General features: G+C 43.5%; 1 protein-coding gene across 5 annotated transcripts in view; it reads right to left on the reverse strand.

Annotated features, from left to right (window-relative positions):
- The window catches only part of LOC109297545, a 186,991-nt gene that overhangs the window by 117,168 nt on the left and 54,296 nt on the right, over positions 1-15,527 (reverse strand). The window contains exon 2 of one of the 5 annotated variants that reach the window (XR_002097347.1): positions 6,071-6,140. The exons of the other annotated variants lie outside the window; for them this stretch is intronic. The gene's annotated coding sequence lies outside the window, so the exon portion shown is untranslated. The remainder of the gene's footprint in view (positions 1-6,070; positions 6,141-15,527) is intronic. 5 annotated transcript variants of the gene reach the window in all.

The following is a 15,527-nucleotide window of genomic DNA, read 5'->3' on the forward strand; positions in this document are numbered from 1 at the left end:
TGGTGGCTGTGTGGCAGTGTTCCTGCCTACCATGTGGGAAATCTGGGTTTAACTCCTAGCTGAGGTGACTTGGGGTGAGTGAGCTAACAAGAAGTAGACCTTCTTGCAGTGGAAAGAGGCCACTGTGTTCCCTGCCCCCTTTCTCCCCCTTCACATACCTAGGCCCTATATTTCCTTGTCATTTGACATTTTGTATTTTGTGCCTTTTTATATTTCACCAACCCGTATTGTTTGTTCTGCTGTTTGTGTTTTATATTTTGTTAACCCTGTCTTTTGTCATTGATTGTACGTGTCTAACCTTTGTTGAATCCTGCCCCCTTGGGGCACTGTAGTGTCCAATATACCCTCTGATTTATGCCTGTTATGTTCCCAGTATTAAAAGGTATATGGTTAAGACCCCATTGGTGGTCTGGCTCTGCTCTATAGGGGGAGGAGAGTCCCTACACCTCCCACAGCGCTTGTGCACCTGCTTGATCCCTTCAATTGGAGAGGGGGTACCTCTTGGAGTAGCGCCCAGGTTACAATAGTAAGCACATTTTGACTTTATGGGCCAGAGACTTAGCAGCATGGGAAGCTATTGTTGCAAAATAAGAAATCAAATGAGACTTGCAGGGTTTTCAGTTGAGTTACAAATCCCAAAATCATCTCTGTTTCATAAACCTTTCAGCAAACCCATGCTAAATATAAGGTAAACTGGGGTGAGTTTAGAGAAGATTTTCAGGACAGTAGTGATAAAGACTTGGTCCCTCTCAACACTTAGCAGCTTAGGCCCAAAGCAACTGTGCTGTTGTTGGCCTTTGCTGAACTGTAGATCCATAATTTGGGGGGGACAGACACATTGTTGGTGTTTGATTTTTGCTCCAAATAAAGCTTTGGACAAGTTCTGTTTTTAGTTTACTTGGGACAATGAAGTCAGTAGAGTCATTTTAATTTAACACTGGTATAATTTAGGGCAGAACTTAGCCCACTGAGTGCTTAACCATACAAAGTGAAACTGGAAAGAAGTATCAGAAGTCCCTTCAAATAAAAAGCAGTGAGATTCAGAGAGTATTACCATTGACATAACAGTCCTTGAGGAAAACTTTGCCTACTGCAAAAAAGTCTATTGTGAAAACTGAATTCAATTTCTATCTGTCCAAAACAAGCCCTTTTTCTTGAGTGCAAGGAATGAGCCTAATACTAAATCAGGTTTCTTGAGTATGAACCCCATCTATTTTGGAGGCCATTGAGTCAGTATGATTCCTACAGCTGCTGCTTTGTGTGTAAGCTATTTTGTTTTAACTTTCATGTATTTTCAGGAAGTGATATCATATGAACACACTGGTAAAATTAGCCTGAGGCTTTCACTCTATTTAAACACAACAAAAGAAATCTTTGTCACTAATTACTTACAAATTTGTTATTGGTCCCTTGTAACTGCATAGCTGATGATTACAGCAGAAAAACAATAATTTCATGTAGTTATGATTAAATACCAGCACAACCCTCATAGTATCAATAATCACTGTAATAAAGCTGGCTTATTGTTCAGCATTAAAAGGCCCCAGTATATATTTGTTTCTTATGTTAACTTCAGCTACATTTTATTTTAATATAATTTCTGGGAATACTGAGATAATACAAAAATTACTAGCTTTCATATGATATGTGTATATCAAAATGGTGAGGGGGCTGGGGCACATGACTTATGAGGAGAGGCTGAAGGAACTGGGCTTATTTAGTCTAGAGAAGAGAAGATTGAGATGGAATTTAATAGTAACCTTTAACTACCTGAAGTGGGGTTTGCAAGAGGATGGGGATAGGCTGTTCTTAGTGGTGGCAGATGAGAGAACAAGGAGTGGTCTCAAGTTGCAGCCAGGGAAGTTTAGGTTAGATATTAGCAGAGATCCTGGTTCTCTCTCTCTCTGATATAAAAAAAAAATCCAAAATTTTCTGATTTAAAACCCCCACTCAAAATCCACAATTTTCTGTGATTAAAATGAAACGCCACTGTATCTATATTTATATCTAGATGTAGATGTAGATCTAGATCTAATTTTATTTGTATCTAGATCTGGATGTATATCTAGATCTAGTTTTAATCATGGAAAAATGTGGATTTGGTGTTGGGGGGCAATCAGAAAATTTTGGATTTTTGTTTTTAATCAGAGAAAACCAGTATCCCTGGATATTAGGAAGAATTTTCTCAGTAGGAGGGTAGTAAAACACTGGAACAGATTACCTAGAGAGGTTCTGGAATCTCCATCCTCGGAGGTTTTCAAAACCCAGCTAGACAAAGCTTTAACTGGGATGATCTAGTTGGGGCTGGTCCTGATTTGAGTAGGGGGTTGGATTAGATGACCTTCTGAGGTCCCTTCCAACCCTAATTTTCTATGATTCTATGAAAGACAGTTTTCTAGCTTTTAAGCATTGTGTTCTTATTATTCCAGTTCCCACTAGAAAGCTCTCCCTCTTCAGTATATTTCAATGTATGTCTCTATTTTCCACTCTCTTCTCACATAGTACTTCAGTCCCGCTTGACTCAGGCATTATCTCATGGTGGTGTGTCCTGCCGTCCCCTGGGCAGGCAGTGGGGCTGGGGCAGCTCCACACTGGATTGCCTTTCTAGGTAGCCCAGGCATTGGCAACTGCTGGCACCAGCCCTGATCCATTTTGTGCCTGCTGCAGACTCTCCAGCTCATGCTGAACAGCTGCAAAAGCAGTGGGGCTGGTGGGGCAGAAGTATGCTCGGCATAGGGGAAAAATGGCTTCTCCCCCTCAGCACTGCCCAGTGTTTCCTGAAGTAGTTGTATGGAGCCCACATTGGGCTGCCCTGCGGCTTCTCTGCACTGCCCCATGGGCCAGCCTGGAGGCAGTGATGACAGCACAGGGCAGTCCCATGCAGGCTCCATGTGGCTGCTGCAGGAAGTGCTGGGAAGCAATGAGAGGCAGAGGTCGCTTTTCTCCCATGCTGAGCACACTTCTGCCTCACTGGCTCTGTTGCTGTTGCAGTTGTTCAGCATGCACAGGTGAGTCTGCAGCAGGTGTGGGGCATGTCAGGCCTGTGCATAGGTCCCTGCAGGTCAGCAGCTACCAATGCCTGGGCTGCCTAGAAAGGTAGTCGAGCATGGAGCTTCCTCAGCCTCACCATCTGCCCAGGGGGTACCATGGGCAGGCGATGCGGAGCAGGCATAGGGACCAGATTGAGGCTGTGTGCGCCTCTGGTTGATCCACTCCTGCTAGGGTCAGTCTGGAGCAGGTGCAGGGCACGCTGGGGCTGTGTGCTGCTGGCAGTGGAGGGAAGGTGCTGCAGGGTACATGGGCTCTGGGCTCGTGCGGGGCATAGGCGGGTGCTGGCCAGCTTGGTGGGGGTACACATGAGGGGCGGGCTCCCATGCACATGCCACCATACCCAGAAACCCTCCCCCGCAAACTTCATAGCCACACTCTCCCCCATACACAATCACACACCCCACAAACACCGCAACCATCCCCCACTTCTCCCCACAAACCCCATACCCACCCACTCATACCCCCCACACCACTCTACACCCCTCCCAATATACAAGAGTAAGACTTCATTTTGAGCTATTATGCAATGACCTCTGTATACACAATGCAAACACACACAGATCAGAACTAAAAATCTTTTAAAAATAAAATTAAAATATGTTATTGTGGATGTTAGATTTTTAGTATATAATCTGGGTTTTTTTCTGGTTCCAAGGTGGAAAACCCCCTTCCCAAAAGAAGTACTTCTGGGGCAAGGGCAGAGACTAACAGTGACAAAAGGTCAGGGGCTAGGGGGTGAGACTTCCAGTACCAAGATGGCATCCAGGGGGTAGGGCACCTGTCAAAGGGCAGGGCTACCCTTGTGGCCCTTGAAAGCTCACCAAAACTTGCAGACCAGCCCTTCAGCCAAAATAATTGCCTGCCGCCATCTTAATGGCTTTCAAATGGTGGCAGGTATGCACAATCACCTTTTATTTATGATACTGTGCATCAATTTGTTATAGCAGCAAAAGTTGCACACAAGATGCTGGCAGCACAGTAGCCAGTGACTACTGCGTAGTAGCATCACATGGCCAAAAGGGCGATGCAATGCTACTGTGCAGTCAGTGTCAGGAAAAAGCTGTTGGGCAATGCTACTGCGCAGTAACTCTGGCTACTGTGCAGTCATTTAGTGCTTGTATAAACAAGTACTAAATGACCGCACAGTCAGCGTCCCATGTTGATGCAGACAGTGAAATTACTTCTGAAACACACAACTGCTTCATATCCCATATAAGACAAAAATAATGCTTACTGTGGATGAAATGGCTGATGTACACTGCTGTTTAGAGGACTGACATGAGGTGTATTCACTATTTTATCTCCTACTTGAGGGCTATTCAACTTCCGGAAAGCTGTATTGGCCATGCAGTCCTGGGGGCTGCACAACACACAGGTCACAGCTGCTTGATGTATGGGCACCCTTTCTCTCCCAGGATCTCACCCACTGTATGGGCAGCCTAGCACACCCCTCTTCTCCCCACCTCCCCCCCAGACACATACATATAGCATGATTAGCGTAGCTTCTCCTTTCACCCGTCCTAGCCACGCATGTTTCAAGGGCAGCCCAGCTCTCCCTGTCCCAGGCATGTATGCTGTGTGGGCTGCCTGCCCCCACCCCTTCCGCTCCCTCTGCACAATGCAACCCTCCTCTCCCTCCCTTGCACCCCCAGCTGTAGCTCAGGCCACCTGGCCCCCTTCCCCACCATGCATGCAGCTTGGGTACTCCAGGCTCCTTAGCTGTGCTGTCCTGCTCCACGGAGCAAAGCCGGGAAGTAGAAGCTGGAGGAAGGTTTCATAGTTTCATAGATTAAGGGTCGGAAGGGACCTAGTAGATCTTCTAGCCCGACCCCCCGCCAGGGCGGGAGAACAACAAAAACCCCAAAAACAAGAAACGGGACTCAAATGAGTCCAGCCAGGTAGGCATCCAGCCTCTTCTTAAAGAACCAAAGGTGGGAGAGCCCAAAGAACCCACCGCCCTGCAGAAGCAACAGTCAGGGGGTAGGGGGAGGAAGCAGTGGCAGCCGTACCAGGAGTCCACAGGCTGCATGTGGCACATGTATCCAGTGCCATAGCAAGGGTGGGGGGTGGGGGGGGTCGAGCAGGGCAATTGCCCCAGGTGCAGAAGCAAAGGGGAGCCAACAGGAGCTGCCCAGCAGGACAGAGCTGCAAGCAGCTCATTTTGGGGGGTGCAGGGACAGGGAGAGGGCAGCTCCCACCACTGCATGCACTCCTGGGTAAGCATGGGGGGGGCATGTACCCCCTGGATCTGTGTGTGGGATGAGGGCGGGCTGCTGCTGTGTGTTTTGCCATGGGTGGCAAACTTTGTTGCTATGGTACTGCGTGTATCATCAGTTGGACAGCCCTGCTCTACTTGAAGGACAGTTAATACATGTCTATAGACTTTTCATGCCTGATCTGAAGAGGCCCAGTAGGATGAGAAAGAAAAATTAATGGAGAGGACCATGTGTGTGCGCTGGAGTGGGGGCACAATTGAAGTCTGTGTTTATACTGCATATTATAACTGTTGGAAAAAACAATAGCAGTCCAGACAAGGAGAGAGTTAAACAGCAACTTATTTTTTCTCAAAGACATAAAAGAAATCCTACTCTTCTTAGTACTATATTCAGTGAACTGTGTTACACTGAAATCACATTTATTTTCCGTTCAGTAACATGACTCAACATGCATGAAAACAGGTAAATGTATGTCTGAAAAAGTGTCTTCAAATATGATATTTGGGTAGGAGAATCGTGATAGTTGTAAAGATTCTAGGTCACTAGCATGGGGTTATGAACACAATGGGGTAGAAGAAAGACTACCCTAAAGATCATTGGTACCTTTTATGTTATAACAATAGAGTCTAAGACAAGGCCAAGGCAAGAATATAATTGTGTACTTGAAGACAGTACTACATGTATGCTTAAAGTTACGTGTATGCTTATCAGCCTTCTGGAATCAAGGGCAGTTCGCTACAATGGCCCCTAATGGAAATATCATTTAAACATTCCATTATTTTCTGGGAACTTTTTAAACTTACTTGTTGAGGTGTCTTAGAGCAAAGATTGCAGTTCCTTCTCAGTTTACTGATGCAAAAATGTCCTTCCTACCTAGTGGAAAATTGACAATTCTGTTAGTAGCATTGTTTCCACTTGTAGAGTAACCTTAACAAATGTCTCTGAATGTCAGCAAATAAGTTTCTCTGACCCCTTAACTTCCACATCTGTAAAATAGGGATAATAATAATTTGGGAGGGCGTTGGTGCCAGACAAGTCATTATAATAATTTATCCTAAATAAAGACATGCCTGATATACAGACTGTGTGGATCCAGCACATCAAGGAGGGGTGCCAGGTCATTTCTAGTTGAAAGTTTACCAGAAAGCACAGCACCATGGCCCAGGTAATGCATCAGCAACTGGAACCTAATAAAAAGCTTATCAATGCCCTTTGGAACAAAGACAGGTCTCTGAGGAGGCTGCAAGATGATTAAGCTAAAATTTATTAGGATATGATGAGCACTATGGCACTGAAACAGCCCGAGATGAATTCAAGGACACTGCTGTTGCTGTTCCTCTTGATAATATGAAATGCACTATCAGACAGAAGTAAAGGTGGCATCACAGTGTGGTCATAGCAGTGAAGATGATCAGGCAATTAATGAACACAGTAACACTACTGTTCTCTGTGAATGGAGTTTAAACATTAAAGTCAGTTGTCAAGGTCTTAAAAAGTTAGGAAAATTGAGCTGATCATCCCACTCATTCAAACAGTTGTGCTCCCATGGATGGCAAAAAATTCCCGAAAATTCTTGTTTCGTGAACAAGAAACCATGACGTGATCTGTGTCAAGGGCATGAATATGATGATGATGTTATAGGGTATCTTACTGCAGTAGCAAATTGAATGAAGATTGATTTAAGGAAGTTGGACAGGAATACTAGGAAGAAATTAATGCTGTATCAGATAATAAGCATGATAGGGAAATGCTTGATGTTAATGGGAAAATTGGAAAAAGGGTGATTAAAGTAGCTGACAACATCATGGCACAGGAACATTTAATGATAAAATGTTATATGAGAGATAGGACATAACTGGATCTTGAAACGAAATGATTAATATTGTCCTACTTAGAGTAAGGTATTACACAAATAACATGATAAAAATCAATGGAAAAGAGCTATAAGGAGAATTTCTAGAAAAACCCACAAAAAGAATATGTCAAATTAGAAACTGTTTGTCAAAGGAGGCTTGGAAACAGAAACCAAGAGTTTGATTATGACTGCATAGCAGCAGACTCTTTTTGTGAGATGTATTATAAATGGGGTGCTCTGCAAGAAGTATGGCCTATAAGTGTAACAGAAGTATTGCTACTATACTTCTGCCACCATGCCAAAAATGCAATAAAAGTTTGATCTGAGTTTTTGGTCAAAGGCTGGCTAGGGTATACTTTTATCTAAGCCTACTGTTATCTGAGTATAATTTTACTGGGGCCAGAGGCAGACCCATAGCAGCTTCCTGCTTCCCCACTCCACTTCCCCTGCAATTCTGCCCTTCCTGCCACCCCCCGCCCCTTACTGTCAGGCGAAGCTTAGATCTTGCTCAGGCTGGGTTCCCTCCTGGGCATGGAGCACATAGAAACTCTGTCCCCTCCCCAGGCAATCAGTAGCACTGACACTGCTGTGTGTCCCAGCAGGAGCTGAGCTACCATGTGCTGTGGTCTGGGAGGGAACAGAGTTGGGGCAGCATCTGACAGTGGGGATGGGGGACAGAAATACTGCTTACTGTGGACAGGGGGGCGGGCAGGGGAAAGAGACAGAGACTGTGGAGGGCAAAAGCTGCAAGGAGCTGGGGGTGGGGGGTGCTATGGTGGGAGAAATAAGGCTGCAGGGGGAAGAAGTGGGTGAAGGCAGAGGGCAAGGGGGGCACCTGAACAACACCCCTCCCCCCTCGCCACTATTTTCCCTGCTGTAGCAGTGGGAAGGGGATGAATTTAAGACAACCCTCTGATAATTAGGTTTTCTACCTAGAAAATTATAACAATTTCCAATTTCTAAATTTTCCTTATATAGAATCTAATTATTGCGGGGGGGTCTTAAATTCAGGGTTGACTTAGATATGAGTAAATAGGGTAGTTTGGTTTAATTGACACTCAAACAATCAATGAGTACATTACAGATTTGTTGCTTTTTGATTTAATAGGCTTTCAGTAGATTAAGATTTCACTGAATTATTGATGATGTGAAACAGGATAGGAAACTGTGAGGCAGCCCTGAAGGAATTCACGTTGCCACTGCCACAGCAGCCTGTGTTCAAGGAGCTTGTTGTGAAGCTGCAGCAGCCCATGCCACCATCAGAACTGTGGCAGTTCCTGTATAGGAAAGTGAGTGCTTGCTTTCCTCCCTTGTGTCATCTAGGGCACTGAATTTTTAAGTTGTGCCTTTGCCCACTGCAGATTGTAGTTCTGCTATGTGAAACATACAGCAGAAAGCCAGAAACTCTCATTTCTTTATATACAAAGAGAAAATAGCATGGAAGGGAAGTGGATACAGTTGAAATTTTTGGGGGGATCAATCTGTGGACTACAGTTGACCAGGCCATTGAAATCATTTAGCTGCCACTGAACCCTTAGTAGGATCAAACAATAGGAAGGAATGCCTAGAACAAGTGCAACATTTGTGCCAAGCACAAATTAAGAACTCTTACAGCTGTGCAGCAAAGAATAAATAAAATACATACATCCTCACCAAAGTAAGGTTGATGGGAAACAGGAAGGTGGTGGGGGGAAGACTCTGATGACTTTGACTTTAAGGCAAATGCCACCAGATGTTGTCACATGCAAAAAGTGATCACATTCACATCTATTTACAGTATGTCCAGTGTGTGCATGGAGGAATTATTTCTGCAAGCCCAAATCCCAGAAGTTGTAGAGATGGAACAAAACAAAGCACTTGGAAACAGGAAAAAACAAAGCCGCACTTCAAGTTTGGCTAGAGCTGAGCAGCTTCCCTTCCTTGTTTCCTCTCCACCCCTGACTGCCTCTCTTCTGCCTAAAGGAAAATAACTTAGTCCCTTCTACACAATTCCTCCTGCAGTAATAATAAAACACAGAGGAGTACATGTCTAATGTAAATAAAAAACTATTCTTTCTAATAAGTTCGTTTTAATGAAAAAAATGTTTCAAGCACAAATCTCTTTGATTAACAGGAAGGAGCTGTAGTGTTGTCAGTAGAAGAGTGACGTTTTAGTTTTTCTATCAGCTCTGGTCTATTCCAGTCTACAGAGAATCTGCATAAATTAAATGCTTCGTCATGCACGTGTTCATGTACACACACACGCACATACATACACACATACCCCTTTACAATCTTGAGCTGCAGCTCACCCAGGCCAAAGAACTTGCTACCAAAGCAAGTCAAATACTGCTCCTACTTTATTATCCCAGTTTTGTACACCCAATTACTTGAATCTGCTTTGACCTCTTTGTATAAGTAAGGACATGTTTGATGTATTAGATCTGATTTCAGTCATTGGTGTAACTGCCCCAGAATCACTCTCTAGACCAAATTCAAATGGAAAAAAAAAGGACTGGGAAGGGACTTAGAGAAGGAATGACAAAATATGATTATTTAAATATACTGTTTAGACGGTGGGTGTGGAACTAGTGTTATCTGCCAACTTCTGGATTTAGGGAAGCTTTCCTTCATCTCTAGAATTTCTGATCTCTAGTGAATGGAATGGTCAATCTCTGTCCTCACTTACACTCATTCAGCCTTATTAGCCAATAGGGTTGTCTAACTGTTTCTGACATATACTTTGGCTTGCTCTTGTATTTAGCCTTGGTTTCTACAGTTTAATCTCAAGGAAAAACAATGATCTACCATCCCTTTTGCAAAGGAAATCTCAGTTGTCTTTTCGGCTTTCTTGGAAATTTGACTGTTAAAAGGTGTTGAGAAAGAAGCTTTTAATAGGGGTTTTTTTAACTCCATATTGATCCTTCTATTTCATCATCTGTCAATCAAATTCTCATCAGTATACTAAATGTTTTGCCAAAAGTCACCACAACTGCACAAAGAAGGTTTTTCTAGAACAAGATGATTGAAGAGTTGAGAAAGACAGTGAGAATGCTTGATTCTCTAATCTTCCTTTGTATATGGCTTTTACAGTGTTTGATTTTCTCGTCTTATTTTTTTTCCTAGGCTTTAAATTATTTTCAAACTATAAACAAATAAAGATTAGTAAAATCAAACATTCTGACTCTCTCTCTCTGTCTCGCCCTGTGTTAACATGCTGGCCAGTTTCATAATGAAAAGTTTATTTCTAAATAAGGCAAAAACTTGTTCACCACATGAGTTGGAACAAAAAAAAAAGTTGCTGTTGCTGTTATGCACATATGTTAGCAAACTGCATTACAGCCCAGCAGGGTCTCCAAGGCAAAAGAGGTTTTCTTAGGGCCTTGCACATGGGAGACTTAGCACATGTTTTATCTGAGATCATGGTAAGCATGATCCATATTAAAAGTTAGAACATGTTCTGAGCAGTTGCATGAACATACTTACTATGATCTCAGCCTGATTTGGACAAGGTTGGAGCCACCTTGCAGCCCCCACACTGTGCCCAGCACTGCCCAGCCTGGATATTCTGGGTGTGCCCAGATGAGCACAGATGTGCAATATGCAGCACTGTAGACCCGTTTGCGGCACCACATACACTGCATGTGCAGGTGTTCCCCGTGTTGCTACTTTGCAGCATGGGGAGGGTGGGGTTGAACCTAGGAGATCTCAGGGTCAAAAAAACCCATGCCTAAAAAATGTGGAATGTTGCATGTGGCAGCAGTGTGCACCACCCAAAACTGGAGCCTGGCCGCCTGGAGCCATGCTCCAGCTGCAAGCACCAGGCTCCCTGATGCAGCATCACCACGGCTGCAGCTCCCAGAGGCCCCCAGGACTCTAGGTAAGGCTCCTGGGGCCAGCACAGTTGCTGGCTCCAGCCTCCCCTACCCCACCCACAGAACACACATGGCACACGCGTTCTCCAGGGATAAATAGTAGCGGCACTGCTACTTGTCCCCTGGGAAATGCATGTTCCTGCTTGTGGAGACACACCCTCTGAGGCAAGCCTGGCAGCAGGCGGACGGAGGCAGAGGTAACCAAGCCCAGGAGAGAATGCTGCTCCTGCCACTGGATCCTGCTGGTGCCAGGACAGCAAATGCTCGTATTACTTCTGTGGAGCGGTCTGACAATATTTACTTAATACAATCTGGAGCTACTCCTTATGCAAAAAGTCATAACTTTCCTGTGATATGCGCATATGTAGCACATGTTTTACTGCTCATACGTGCAAATGCTTGCATTTTAAGTGCAGTTAACATGTCCTAAATGTAATATGTGTCATGGCCATCAGTGATGGAAGGACAACTGGCTGCTGATAGTCATATAATCATGTTCTTCTAATTGGTAGGAAGGTAGCTTATACTGTGAAAATCCATCAGTTATTTTCCCCTGAAGCATCATAACCAGAAATAGGAAACAGACCCTTCTTCCACTCCCTTTGAAGACACTCATGATTACCTTGGATGAATGACAAATATATGCAATTACATATCATTTTCTTCCCCAAGATATACAATTGCAGTCTACCATCTTCACAAAATAAGCATGTAGGGTGAAATCATGACCTTATTGGAATCAATGGATATAGTGCCATGGAATTCATTGGGTCCAAAACTGCATCCCTGAATTGCAGCTGTAGAATAAGAGTATATCACTAACAAACAACAGAGGCTTAATGATGTGGTCGGGCACCTATGGCAGCTGACACATGCAGGGACAGTGGTGACTTCTGGTTGGCACCACCACTGCGCACACTACTGTGCAGCTGCAGCAACAGCCCTTTTTTTCACCCCACTCTCCAAGTCAGCACCTAGGAGGACTACCCTAGTTGCCCCACCATAGTTATGCCACTGATGGACACTAGGCTTTACGTATGTAGATCAGTGAGTCTCAGTCAGAGTACTATGAAATCCTTCTCAGAGCGTTGCAGGGTGCTGTACAATATTAGCACTGTGTTTGCACAGATACACATGATTCACAAGATAAGCCCAGAGGTTTCAAATACGAATCCATAGTACCAAAAACAATCTATATGGTCTTTCAAATTCTTTGCAACAGTAGAATTGCAGAATAATAACAACAGCAACAATCTGTGTTGTTGAAAAAGCATAAGTAAAAGCTAAGACCTGACCCTTCCAAGGGCTGCTTTGAGTCTAAAAAGTTTGAGAACCACAGACAGATTAAGAGGAGGTAGATAGATACCCAGCTATTAAATGGTCATGCAGTTATAAGGTGAAAAAGGAGACGTATCTTACACTAAATTAGAGCCAAACACACCTCTTAAACTAATAAATCTCAGTGAAGTCACCTTTGACTTATTTGGGCTTTGGATATGGTCTTATAGAGTCAGTCGAGCCCAGATGCTTCACGAGGTTAGATTCCTCCTCCTTCTGTGAAGATGTGGATTTGTGAATAGCCAGGATACAGACAAGCATAGTAAACAGCTGCATGGGACCACGGAGGTGGTCCATCTGTTTGCTATGGCTTTCACTTTAAAAGGTACAGTTTTTCTGATCAGCTGCATGGGATCACTGATGACACGTTTTGGAGTAAAAGCTGCAGCAAACCTATTCAACAACTTGCTGTGAATTAAACAGGTGTGAATAGCAACAACTTGTTACGAATCAACTGAATCTGAAAAACCCCAGCTTCTGCTCTATACAAGTCTGTTCATCATGAGTCCTCTGTTCCTTTTTTCTGTTAGATTCTTGCTAGAAAAATTCAGGAGAACCAGATGTAATTGGCAACCTTCTCCTGCATTCTGTAGTGTCTTTGGATGAAGGGGAAGAAGGGATGTTGGGGGGGAGGGGAAAAGTTTGATATTTTCTTTCTACTACCTTATTATCAGAATGTGAAGGACTGTAGCGTGATCATATCTTTGTGTAATCTCATCTCTTATGTTTCCCAGTCTGACACATCATGTACCTGGTGCAGGGCACAAAGGGAAGTCTTGGTATGCCGCTCATTTAAAATCAGTTAGCCAAATGATTTAATGGTTTAACTGATTTTAAATTATTAAAAACTGATGATGTTATGAATTCCAAAAATGGGGAGCATAAACTCTAACTAGCAATTATTCTGGGCTTAAGTAGTTATAGCTGCAAGTAGTTTGGTTTTCAAAATATGGAGATAACGTGCAGCTAAATAAGGCCCTGAACCAAGAAAGATTAAGTAATGCACATGCTTAGCATTATGCATGTGAATCATCCTGTTGATTTCTAACTACAAAGGACCCATCTATTAGAGTCACTGATGTGTTGGTGGGAATTTTTAGTAGGTCTTGGGGGCTCCAGGATAATATTCTATCACCCATTTAAAAGAAGGGTTGAGGTGATATCACTTCTTTAGATGGCTTGTGCTGTCTCTGGATATTGTGATAACTGGAAAGTGGGTATTAACTCTGTCAGAAAGGGAATTTACCCTCCAGGCTCCTTAAAATGGTTCTGAAGAGCACATATTTTACCTTTGCAATATGTATCCTATTGCAGCAAGTGTCAGATTATCAGGCATTTAAAAAACACCATGGCAATCTTCCCTCCCAGAGTACTTAAGCACACACAGACCAAATCACATGAGCTAAACACTGTGCTATGCTATATTATGAATATACTTACGACATTTTCCAGGAACAAAATATAAATGTTTGCAATGATGCGCACTTAACACAGGCTTGTTGCAGTGTAGTGCTTTTTCTCTTTTCGATTTTGACCATGGTAAAGCCCTGGGCAGATTGTCACAACAGAGGGAGACCATTTTTGCAGGGATACTTGTTTAAGCATTGGCAACACATCATTGATTAATATTTGGTTCACATACTTAAGTGGGGTGATATACATTTAGAGAGCATTTAAAATATTTCCTCAGGTGCAAGGGCTGAGATGGCAGGTCTGAGCAGCTATTGTTAAACTGGGAATAGATTCTTTCAGCTGGCTTGAGCCTCTCAGGGGAGCAGGAAATGTGAAATGCTTATTTGCATGGGGTAGGGCATGCTGGGCTAAATTTTACTGAGTAAACATTCATGCCATCCATTTGGTTCCAGTAGTGTGGGGAGGTAGGAACAAGGGCAGAATTTGGTGCACTTTAATGTGTATCACTTTGTGTCTAAATCTGGAACTTCATTGTTCCTCCCCTCTGCCCAACAAATTGTTTCTTTTGCTGTTTTAATTCCAACTAACTTATTTTTGGCTAGAGTGCAGTGGGAAGCTATCCAGCTTGTTTCCACTGCTTTTTTTCTCTCTCTCTATGCTGGCAGTCACAGCTGTCATGACTTCATAACTATGAAACAGTAATGCAGGCAGGGGTAACAGGGCCTGGATTGTATTTGTCTGGAAGTAGGTATAAAGTGGTGAAAGCAACCTGTGTACTGCTTGACCTTATGCTGTATTATTTTTGAAAACGGCTTTTATCATGCGCACAAATCACTTCATCTGCTTAACTCCTTTCTAACTACTATGGCTAATGGCTTGAGTGGATACTAGTCTCTGAGCAACAAAAATGCTCCTGCACCAAGACTACAACATAAGACTGGGGTTATATAAGCACAAAAGTGAGCACCTCTGCTGAAACCCTGGCCTTGATGAAATCAGTAGCAAAGCTCCTCCTGACCTTAGTAGGGTCAGGATATTACCCCTTACAGCCATTTTTCTGTATATTATATATACTAATTGGATACTGTGAAGGCAAGGGATCTATGTGCATGTGCAGATTGATTGCACTTATTCTTTTATTAAATATACAGACACATTCTGAGAAGTAACAGAAATAAATGATTTTTAAAAATACTTAACAGTCTTCAGCGTGGTTTCTAAACAACTCCAGTATGAGACAGTTTTGATTTAGATCCAAAGCTCCAGCTGATATCTCACGTGCACACACACCAATTATTTTGATATCACATTACATTCAAAGACTAGATCCATACAGCTACCAGAACTGGGGTTGAATGAGGGGAAAGCGGGATTCTAAGAAACTGTGACTAGTTGAAATACACCAACAAAAAAACAGTCATAGTAGGTTGTGCAGCTCCTCATATTATGACTGATTCCTTCCCCACTCCCCTTTCTTGTATTGCATGCTTGGATCAACCGGCAAATTATTAACAGTACTGATACTTACAGCAGTATAACTAAGGGGTGTGGGACACAACTGAGGCATGGGCTGTGGCTGTTGACTTGTGGGGGGTCATAAAAATAGCAGCTGCCACCACTGCTGTCCTGACTGCTCTGCTGCTGCCAGCAGCTTGACCATGCCTGCTGCCTTGTATACTGGCAACCAGAGCACAGATCTGCCCAGTTACACATACAGATGCTTAAACTGCCATTAGCTTCATGGTTAATGCTACTCTATGATGTGGCAGGGGGGGGGCGTGTCCGTGGCGCGGCGGCTGC

The sequence above is a fragment of the Gavialis gangeticus genome, unplaced genomic scaffold (genome assembly GCF_001723915.1).
Source record: "Gavialis gangeticus isolate Ggan-Ray unplaced genomic scaffold, GavGan_comp1, whole genome shotgun sequence".
NCBI classification, from domain to species: Eukaryota; Metazoa; Chordata; order Crocodylia; family Gavialidae; genus Gavialis; species Gavialis gangeticus.